The sequence below is a fragment of the Saccostrea echinata genome, unplaced genomic scaffold (genome assembly GCF_033153115.1).
Source record: "Saccostrea echinata isolate AGI-Se365-2 ecotype Australia unplaced genomic scaffold, CSIRO_AGI_Sech_v1 ptg000012l, whole genome shotgun sequence".
Lineage (NCBI taxonomy): Eukaryota > Metazoa > Mollusca > Bivalvia > Ostreida > Ostreidae > Saccostrea > Saccostrea echinata.
The window spans coordinates 3,862,501-3,874,356 of NW_026889761.1; the positions used below are offsets into that span (position 1 = coordinate 3,862,501).

The window sequence follows — 11,856 nt, forward strand, 5'->3', positions numbered from 1 at the left end:
CAATCATTAGTTTCAATTAATTGTTTTCTTAAATGAATTAAATTTACACTTACAATTATTAGCTCAATTTCTGAAGCGTTATCCTGCTAATTTCTTGTCTTTGCTTACTGCTCACTGTTCGTTCTTCTAGTGCGCAATAAAACATCTCACACTTTTTGATCTCTTCAAGAAAAAAGGGGAAAAACTACTAGAGCATGTCCCTCTTGCACAATTTTCACTTAAATCTACGTTAAATAGGGGTATCGACAATGACTAGAACTCAAAACTAGAGAGAAATAACACTCAGATTTTTAAAGCAAACGAATTTGAATATTTTTTAACTGCATTAAACACATGTTATGATAAGACAATATAACAGAAACCTACAAACTAGTCTTTCGGATATACGTATTTAAATGATTTTATTTTGTTGGTTCAAGCTCTTCTGTGTCACCAATCAAAGAGTCGAAATGAAAACAAATATGCACAGTAATTATCCTTATATATATTTAATTGGAGACATGACACCATTCTCATAGGTGTAATTTGTTACATATTATTATGTTTATATCCTGTTTTTTTTTTTATTATCCTTTGTTTAATGAGCTTCTTTTCAAAATACATTCTAACATTTGAAATTGATTTTAAACAAAATTTCAAACGAAATGTACAGCAAGCACGAACCAATTTTATTCAGGCCTATTTTTAAACATTTTCTGCACCATTCCAAGAAATCTATCTGCAAACAAGATAATTTACACGCTTTTAGGTTTTTTTGCTTATTTACAATTTTTTTTTTTTTTTTTTTTTTTTTTTTTTTTTTTTGAAGTATAATAAATATATTAAATTTTATTGAAATATGCGAAAACGGCATTCACCAAGAAACCTAATGAGAGACATGTTCTTATGAATTTATTTGTGAGAAAACTGCGTTGACTTTGTTACATGTAAATGAACAAAGATCTTTTTAATGGCAAAGAGGAGATTATTTGTAGATCTGGCGGACGGAATTCACTAATCTTATTTCCAAGAAAGGAATTATCATCACTCGCCAAAATCTCCTTCCAGGTTTTCACTACGTTACACAAGCATGTTTTACCAAGAACACGGGACAGGCCTGATCTTAACATTGAATTTGATTGGTGGAATAAATAAATGATTCACTGAAATATCTTCATATAAGAACGTGAATAAATACCCAAGGAACTTTATGTTCGCAGCTTAATTATATACTTGTGGACCAATGAATATCATGATTTTTTGAGGGGGGGGGGTCAATTATTGTAAGTAAAATTTTTTAGTTGGTATCTTTTTCAGATGCTTAATTTATTAAAGTTAAAACAAAAATACAATTCTATACTTAAACTGGCATAATCATGATTATTGCTCTAAAATAGAAGGTGAATTTTTAGAGATCTTCCTGAATATCATTTTGGTAGAAAAAAATTAAACTTGTCTTTGATTTGCAGTTAAATCTTTAAAAGTAGTAATTAAAGTTATCGAAAATCTTTTTATTTTTCTATTAATTACAGATGAAGAGAAGACATGGATTATGGGTGTTTGTTTTTAGACAAACCATCTGCATTTTCATCTGTCTGTCGTCGTCAGCTAGATTTTATGGGGTATTTGGGGTATTTAGTAATTATGCACTCAGCTATTTGTAAACAACACTAGTACTGTAATTTCATTATTCAACACAGTTAATATTGTATTGTCTCACTTGTCACAAGGTATTTTTGAGACTCATTTTTTAAAAGTACATGAATGAGAAAGAACAATGAACCTGTTTTGTATGTAAACAGCATTTAAAATCAAACTGCTTCAAAATACATGTATGTTGCGATCATGTTGTAGCTTCCCAAGACCCTTGTTTAGATGGGAATTTTATTGAGCTGAATCAGTTGTCGAAGCGATCACCCACGAATGTTATGGATTCTGACCCTCTGTGTGATAAATTTTTGTCTGAAGCATGGTATAAAGCCACTGGTCACGTGATGTCAGTGTCATCACCAACTTTGTCACATTATGGTACTCTCTATCCTGTTTAGTTACAAGGTAACCTGTACATAAATTTGATTGTAAAGATATGATTTACTTAATAAGTTGAATGTATAATAATTAGAATACTTAAAAAAAATACTCTTATGTTTTCACTCTTTAAAGGATATTTAAATCCTATATCATGAATGAATTCATTGCAGATCTAACATTATTTTAAGATTTCATTAAATCTGATAATTATTTCAGATAATGTTGACATGGAGATTGAATATATCTATCAGGTACAACCCCAGCTGAAGGGATAATCCAAACACTGACGGCTTGTCAGGTTGGATTTTGGGACTCTTGTGACAAAAGCTTCCCAACTGATGTCAAGAACTGCACATCTTTTCTAGTATATAAACTGAAGCCCCTTGACGTCTGCAAATCTGCTTATTGCTTTGGTAAAAAACGCTTGCAATGAGTGTCATTTCTTACACAAATTTTATTTAACTTAAAAAGATCAATAAATGGATTTGAAATTTAAACACTTCTCAAATTTGTGATAATATAACTTGTATAACTAGACCCAACGTTTGATTCTGAATTTGCCTGAAAGTCCCTGAATCATCTTTTCACTTTTTACGATTAAAGGGTTTATCAAGTTGTATAAAATTATAGATACAAATTTATCCCAGTTTTGTTATGCAGATTATTATTCAATGATTTTAAGCACTAGACTTCATTTTATTTTCAGAGTTGGAAACTGATTGTAAGCATTATTTATTATTATGGATCAGATTAACCCAATCCTTTGTCACTTATCCGCTTTTAAATCCGATTTTTGCCAAAATCTACGACGGACAATAAGTGCAACATTAATATATGACTATCTGTCTCAAATGTATATATAACTTATAAATAAAAATCTACTGATCTACTGAGAAGGCCGTGCATTTTATTTCTTATATATACATTAAACCGTAAAAGTCAGATTGAAAAAGCACTAATTGCAGTAAAATACAACAGGTAGGCCAGAAACTTATGACCAAAATTTAAACAAAAATTGTTTAAGTTCCTGGCCAGCACATATCCTTCCTAGTGCTTGGTCAGTCCCTACCAACATTGGCAAGATCTGTGTTTATAATCGAATTATTTGAGAGGAAGAAATTTAGCAGCATATTAATAACAAAAATAAAGAATCAGGCATCCTGGATAGCTTCCACTTCTGCCATGAGAGAATGTTCAATTTTCTATGCTTTGCAGGAACCCTTGTGTCTTTCTTTCATTTCTTTTTCAAAGGTCCAGAAGCATCGATAGGAAATGTTCAGGTGTCATTTCACAACATTACATGGAGAGAAAATGAACACAAAACTAATCCAGGCCTGTTCCAATATGATCCCTACATCAATCTTATCTGTTCCTTTACCCCGGATACAAATGAGGCATTGCTTTACCACATAGACTGGTACGGAGACAACGACTCCCTAATTTCCGGTTAAACTGTAAGTAAGGACTCACTACAAGACGCTATTCTTTCGGCAGAACATCTACATAATGCAGGGGAAAAAATTGGATCTTGGGTGAGTTAAATCATTTTCATTTAACTTTGATATTTCTTTAAGAAAAAAAAATCTTTTGCTGCATATTTTGAGTCATTGCAGATTCACTGTGTTGTTGGGGTGAAGAAGTCGGAGAACAATTTTCCGTGCCTTTCCTCAACAAGTGCACCATTCTTTGCTGGAATAGAAGTGTGTAAAAATAAATTAATGGTAGTCATACAGAATGAATTTTACTGGCTCGAAAACAAATTTTGTTTACATTTCATTTTCTTTTTGGTTTGTAGATTTTGAACCATACTCTTACAATTATGAGGAAGGAAACATCTGTTCTTATGATACGTCCAGCTATTCCATTTGCCTCTGCAACAATACAAACTCCTGACGGTAGTCAATCCACTTCTGATTTGAGTATTCAGTTGTCTTTCCCGGAAAACACTGAGGGCAAATGCAAGGCCAATGGCAAGCTCATAGAATGCTCTGAAACAATAAAAGGCTTTACTTTTAATGACAGGCAATGGTATGATGATCCAAAAAACTGGTATAAGGTGCAAAGCATAGAAATCCATAATTCTGATGAAGATATTATCTTTCTGATCATCGCCTTACATTGCGACTAGAAACAAACCACCTCCCGGGCAATGGAGCAAAAATATTCTCTGATTTTGTGCTTCCAGATGTCCATGTAAGTTAAGAAACAAGATTATTTTATTAACTTTTATTCTTATGTTCAAAAAAGAAATATTTTACCTGAAGAGGTTTCTTCTGACAACTGTTTATAAGTAAGGGGTGTTACACGGCTTAGAGAGGATGCCCTCTGCGAGCCCGGGGCAATCGTGTACAACCCGTTTGTTGCATGGTTCTTTGTTTCTTAATTGAATATTAAACTTTTCAGGTAGGACAGGTAAGCCCTGTAAATAAAAATGTTACCTATTATACATTGATTAAACACTGATAAATCAATTAACACTGCCTATTCAAAAAGACCAGCGCAAGCATTAGTGTTATACACATGGGCAATTAAGTGGAAATTTGTTGTCATTAGAGTAGAATCATTCAATAAGATTGCATCCAATGTACCTTTAAAGCTGACCACAACTCAGTCGATAAATATTTATTTCTGTCCACCATATTTCCCTTTAATTCAGATTTAATCTGTGTTGACATATCCTTTATAGCAATTGTGGATTACGTCTTGAGAGAAATTACTATTGCATGCATTTGCCTTTCCAAAATAGTTTTATAACTATGACATCAATTGCACGAGTCAGTCCGAAACAAATAAATAAAAATGCACGTAAATTGCCCCCGCCCCCCCCCCCCCAAAAAAAAAATGGAAACACAAAGACAAAGATTTTCAACACAACTATACATTTTTTAATTTCAGCACAGCAATGAAATAAAAATCAGTCATTTCCTTTTCTGTTACGCATGCGCATTTCGTATTGTGAGAACAATGAGGGAATGGATGCTGGTGAAACGTGTTATGCATAAGAAGGCGTGATTTGTATAATTGTTTATTGTATTCGGATAAAACTTTCTAGTACATATTACTTCTAACATATATTTAATGGAAACTTTTAAACTTTTAATTTAATGGAGAGTGCTTCTTCTACCGTAAGCCTGATTCAAGAATTAGTGCACGTGTAACTTGCTCCAAATGTTTATCACATATGTTGATAAGATTTATATGGAGAAGATCATTAGTTGGGTGTATTAGTTTCAGTGATCTATATATTTTATTTCATTTATTTATTTTTGTCATGCCCCTTATGTTTCCCCTTCTAATATCTATCAGGTGTAACGAATGGGAAGGAAATACCCAAGTGCTGAAATCGAGATAGGAAAAATAGTATGGTGTATGCCTATTTATGAGTCATGTTCAGCTTTAAATTATACATTTGGTAGTATTTTTTTTAAGAAAGTCAATCCGTTGACTTCAATATTTTAAATAAACAATTATGCAGAATGAATACCTATTAAATTTCAGATAAATATAGTTGAAAACCACGAAGAATGGAAAGGAAAACGTTGTAGTTCATATGCAGATCCACATGAGACAACTTTCGATGGATAGTGAGTACCTTTTAAAATTTACGAAGCATTGAACAAGGTATATGTACATGTATTATTAAAAAAATGATGAGTAACTTTGAGAAATCGTTGGATAGTAAAAGTACAGCTTTGAAGTATTTACATTTGTTTTAGTCAATACGAATGCCAGAGCACGGGTTGCAAAACACGGAAGGCGTATATACTTTATAGAAATGATGATCATCTTCAAGAGGCAGGGTTTGAAACGACGTGAACAGCTAAAATTGTGTATTTGTTATTACAGATATCAATCAGATTCGATTTTCAAAAACGAATAAAATGAATTAATCAAGTCTATCAACGGTCTTAAAATTTTTATTTGTCGTCTATAAAGAAAATTAATGTATCAACGCTCTAAGAATTAACATTTATCTTCAAAAAAGTTTAGGTATGACACAAAAACTGTTGGGGAGCCCCAAGATGTGTCTGTGACGTGGCAGCCAGGTCAGGACAGGATGTATTTACGATAGATGCCTGTCAGAGGAGACAATACATTAATATTCCTATTTGTCAAGATAACTCCCAGCTGAAAGTTATCAAGGAAACTGATAGAAATTACAAGGTGTGATTTCAATAACTTTTACAGCTTATAATGCGTTGTTTCAATTCAATAATTCGAAAAGGTTAACATTTTAAAATTTAATTCATGATAACTAAGTTAGCAAGTATTTGAAAGGATAAGAGGGAAATACTCTGCAGTAATCAATATTAAGTTACATGATCATAAATGTTCACACCGTTTTATCCCTCATTTTCTTTTATTGTTTGTAAAATTTCAGAAAAACCTTTTTCTTAGACTACGATCATTTATCAATTTACTATATAACTGAAGAGGAAGAAGAACACATTGCCAAAGGAATCAGTTACACTAAATCATGAACTCTGATTATGTAGATGCAAAACATTTATGCAGTACTTTGGTAATTTTTTAAACAATTTATTCTACCTCAGCATCTTGTATAGAAATATAAAGTTTTCACGTTCACTCAATATAAACAATTCATGAAACAGATTGTTCTACGTCTAGGTTTTCAACATCTCCGTTTAAGGTCAACTTTTCAAAAATTTCTACGGTCGTTGTTATGACCTTGTTTATAATTACAATTAAGAGCTATCTTTGGGTCGTATTTAATCTGACATATATCATACCATATGTTAGGTCAGTGTTATTATACTTAATTTGACTACGGAGTACTCTGTCTACCTGATCAATAGGGCTCAAGGCGGGTGTGACGTGTCGACAGGGGATGTTTACTCCTTACTCTGTCTACCTGATCAATACATGGAGCTCAAGGCGGGTGTGACGTGTCGACAGGGGATGTTTACTCCTTACTCTGTCTACCTGATCAATACATGGAGCTCAAGGCGGGTGTGACGTGTCGACAGGGGATGTTTACTCCTTACTCTGTCTACCTGATCAATACATGGAGCTCAAGGCGGGTGTGACGTGTCGACAGGGAATGTTTACTCCTTACTCTGTCTACCTGATCAATACATGGAGCTCAAGGCGGGTGTGACGTGTCGACAGGGGATGTTTACTCCTTACTCTGTCTACCTGATCAATAAGGCTCACGGCGGATTTGATGTGTCGACAGGGGATGGTTACTCCTTACTCTGTCTACCTGATCAATAGGGCTCAAGGCGGGTGTGACGTGTCGACAGGGGATGGTTACTCCTTACTCTGTCTACCTGATCAATAGGGCTCACGGCGGATGTGACGTGTCGACAGGAGATGGTTACTCCTTACTCTGTCTACCTGATCAATAGGGCTCACGGCGGATGTGACGTGTCGACAGGGGATGGTTACTTCTTGGCACCTGAACCCGCTTCTGGTGTTCCCAAGGTCCGTGCGTTTGTCCCGTTTACGATTCCATTTGCTTACTTGATTTATGAAATTGATCACCGTTCGTTATCTTGTTCTTTTACATTTCTCTATACACTGCGTGACTAACGAAGCAATGACGCCATACTGACCTGCTTAATAAAAGATATGCAGAATATACTAAAAAGGTTATAAAACAAAATCTGAAAAAAAATTGAATGTCATTTTTTTAAGTCAATGTCCTTCTTCTCATTAATGCTGGAAGATCGCCTCAAGAGCCACATTTGAATCCTTACATCAATTGATCATATTTCCTAATGTCTGGGTTTTACCTAGTTTTATATTTTTAGATAATATTTCCGACCGGGACATATGTTAAAGTTTCGCTGTACAATTATAGGAGTCAATACTGGTACATAGATTCAGAAATCTATCCGACTATTTCCGATGTTGGAAGAACGTCAAGGTTGTATGGGTACTGGACGGCGATAAGTCTAACGACCTTCGGCGAAGAAATGGCATACAGGATGACTTGAAATCATTTCATTATTCGAACCCCCCTGATGACTTCTCAAACACATGGAGGTATCATTGAAATAGAATTTGCATATCTTTTTTCATCAAAATTACATCTTTCAGGAGATGAAGTAAAATTCTTTAGTATGGCATGAAATGTTGGGGAAAATTTTTTTTGTTTTAACAAGTCTACTACAATTAATTAAAAATCTGAACTCCAGATTACCAGATGGCAGCTCAGAGGATCTCTTTGCAGGAATACAGGCTATTTATGACAACCTGACTCAACTTTCAACATACTTTCACAAACTTTGCACATGTGATGAAGACAAAACACAGTGTAGCTACAGAAAGTATAAGGAATGTAAGACTGGCAGCAGAGGAAAGGAATTCCGCTGCGTCCTACACAGCAGTCCATGACGGAAGAGAGACTTGTCTTTTATATGAACAGCTCTAAACTACACAAAAATTCAGTTGTACAGGTGGTCTTTTTATCAGTTCAATGAGATTTTTAACAACTTACTACATTTTTTACAAAGCACACCCTATATCTTGCCAGGATGCTTTAAAATGTATTACGAAAAAAATATCAGGAATTAATTTGGATTAATGATGGCTCTGTACCAATTCTTCATTTTACTGTCATGTAATGTCGTGCAAAAATATTCCGAATTGATGGCCTTACGATATCATTGAAAAAGGATGAGTTAATGCACATTATGACCTAAGACTACATCGCCCCTTGTTTGATTCACAGATTTGTATTGTTTGTAGATCTTTTTTGAGATCGCTCACTTTTTTATTCATACAATCTAACCTAGCATATGAAATATTATTCCTGAAAATTTTACTGACCCTAGTCTCCAATATGGGTAAATACCAGAAGATATATATATATATATATATATATATATATATATATATATATATATATATATATATATATATATATATATATATATATATATATATATATATGAGGTGGGTGGGAGTAGATAATTTTTTTAAGAATTTAATAAGTGCAATTAAGAAAATTGGGAATTTCTAATAGTAATGTATATAAAAAAAATATTGATTGCAGAGAAAAAAGAGGCAGACCTATAGTGAAGCTGATGCAATTAACATTGCAAAGTAGCTTTTCAACAGTCCTCCTACTATGAAAAATGCCTTCAAGCTGTACCCAATTTCAGCAACGAAAGTCTCGTGAACTGTATAAATGACGTTGCTGTAAGTTTTAATACATTATATTGACGTTTTTCTGCTACAATTATTGGTTGATTGTATTTTGTTTTACGCCCCATTCAAGGATTTTTCACTCATATACGTGCTAAAAATACAAAATGTTATATACTATATAAATAGCTTTAAAAATCGTTTTGATTCCTAAAGTAATTTGTAGGTAATAACGTTCCTAGTAATTTGAAGTTTCTTTGCTTTTTTAAAAAAAAAAAAAAAAAACTTATACTTTATCCTCGACAGATGACTGGAAACGAGAATCTTACCCTGCTACATCTGGACATGACTCTTGGACAGTGTCAAACTTATACCTTACTTAATTCAACACTGGAAAAGGAAGAACCTGAAATGAGAATTGCTGTTGTTAATCTATGTCAGAGTAATTGTAGCAATAGGGTATTTGTTCACAGGGTAAGGCATCAAAAAGCACTTCGCAAAAGTATACATAAAGACAGCTAAAACACATTCTTTGTTAAGTTATATATATATATTAATGAAAACCATAATATAAAATCTAGGAAACTGTACATGTGACTACGGATATGGGGGAAGCGATTGTTCTTTTGAGACCTTGTCACCACCGACAATAACTAGGATTTCAAATGATGGCTTATGTGATTAGTCAGAAGATCTATGTGATGATATAACATTATATGGTCAATATTTTGTAGAAAACGTGGGAACAACATGTTATGTAACAAGAGTAGAGGTAATATATATAATTTTATATCCAGAAATATGTAGAATAATTCCACACAAGTAATAACATCAATAAAAAATATAACAAAACTGAAATAAACACTACTAGTTTCTTTTCAATCTTCAGGAATTTGAGAATACATTGCTAAGGTTAATTGTATATATGTAACTTAGCAATGTACTGTCAAATTCCTGAAAATTGAAAATGAAATCAGAAGAGTTTCTTCCGGTTTTGTTATTTTTTATCATCTATATATAAACATAGATGAATGAAACAAACGAGGCTGTAACTCAAATGTCGTACACTGTAAATTTGGAGGAACGAACCCTGTATGAAGGATACTGCAAGCTAGAATATTCAACCGCTTCCTCATGGACTACTCTCTTTACCTTCAACATTTCAAACGATGGAAATCATTTTTCGAAAATGTATGATGTTTTTGTCTATCAGTCCAAGTGTCAGATATTTAACAACGCTTCTGGAAGTGTTTTTTTTTTCGCTACAGGTTAGTGGACGTTTTGATTTAACAGGTATCATTCAAATATTCTAGTTTTCTTCTTTAACCCACCCACCCCCCTCTCTCCATTGTTTATACATTATATATTGTTTTATGCAGGAAGGATATTGTTATATCAATGGAAGCTGCATTCAGGTCGGCGTCTCTAAAACCTATGATTCCTGCTTCCAGTGCAACCCGTTGAAAGACAAGTTCCATTGGACTGGTATATGTTCTTTTTTTTTTTAAATAATATGAATAATCTTGCAATGATACGTTGTGATGCATGATACATCATGTATTATGTATATATATATATATATGTATTGATCGAAATATTTCCTTACAAATTTGACATTGATTACAAATATTCTTTTTGACCTCTTAACTTCAAATATACACAAAAAATAAAGAATTGCTGGATGTAGAGAAAAGAATATCATGACTTTAAAAATTCAGTTGACATTACACTAGTTTAAATGTTTCGGAATAAAAATAATTGAATATATATTCAGGTATAAAGTAATTCTTTTTACCTGTTTTAAAGTATGTAAATCAATTAAAATATTTAATTTTTGAGTGGGTATTTTGTAGAGTGTGATTCCAAAGACGCCACTGTTGAGAATGTAACTTTATTATCATTACCAACAGAAGCAACAAGTCAAGCAGTAATAGCTAGCACCTCTCACATATACACAGAGGTGTCAATACTAGAGACAGTTAACTATATCAGTATATCAGATGCCTGGGCATCTACATTATATTCCACCTATCCTTCATCAATGTCTCACTCCGACTCAACATCTTTGTTTAATACAGAGGTCGTAACTGATCCAATTTGGCTTCAAACGTCAACCCAAACCTTATCGACTACTTCAACTTTGGCATTGGTATCATATGAAATGTCGGCTTTAACCTCTTCTCAACCTACCTCGTCATCTTCATCAGCTCTGAAAAAGAAATTAGCAAGAGAAAACTTAAAGACGATAAATTTCTATCAGATGTTGCAATAGGATTAATTGTCGTACTTGTACCTGTTGTTATTGCAGTAACAACACTATTGGGCTGCATAATAAAGCATGAGTGTAACAGAAGGTGAGAACGAATTGAAACGTTTAAAAACTCTTTTCTTACATGTACTTTGTGAGAACATTTTTCAATTCATACATCATAAAAAAAAACAAAACAAAAACAAAGAAGAAAAACAAAACAAATAAACAAAAATAAATTTAACAATAGACTAGCAACAAGAAAAATTATTAATCATATATCTTATCATATAACTAATTCTAAATTGGATAATTAACAGGAAGAAGGAAAAAATTCTACCTACGTTCAGGATGTACAGACAGAGCTGGCATGATTCCAAAAAATACCATAGTATCAGGAATTTGCACCCAAACCCTAGACCTTTTCCAGATTGGCTCTCAGGCTGAGCTCTGCTCCAGGCCCCCATCAACAACTTCAGCGAGCA

At 33.2% G+C, this 11,856-nt stretch overlaps 1 pseudogene; it reads left to right on the top strand.

The window, feature by feature from the left end:
* Positions 1–11,745, top strand: part of LOC133185703 (von Willebrand factor D and EGF domain-containing protein-like) — a 34,875-nt pseudogene extending 23,130 nt beyond the window's left edge.
* The last annotated feature ends 111 nt before the right edge of the window (positions 11,746–11,856 follow it).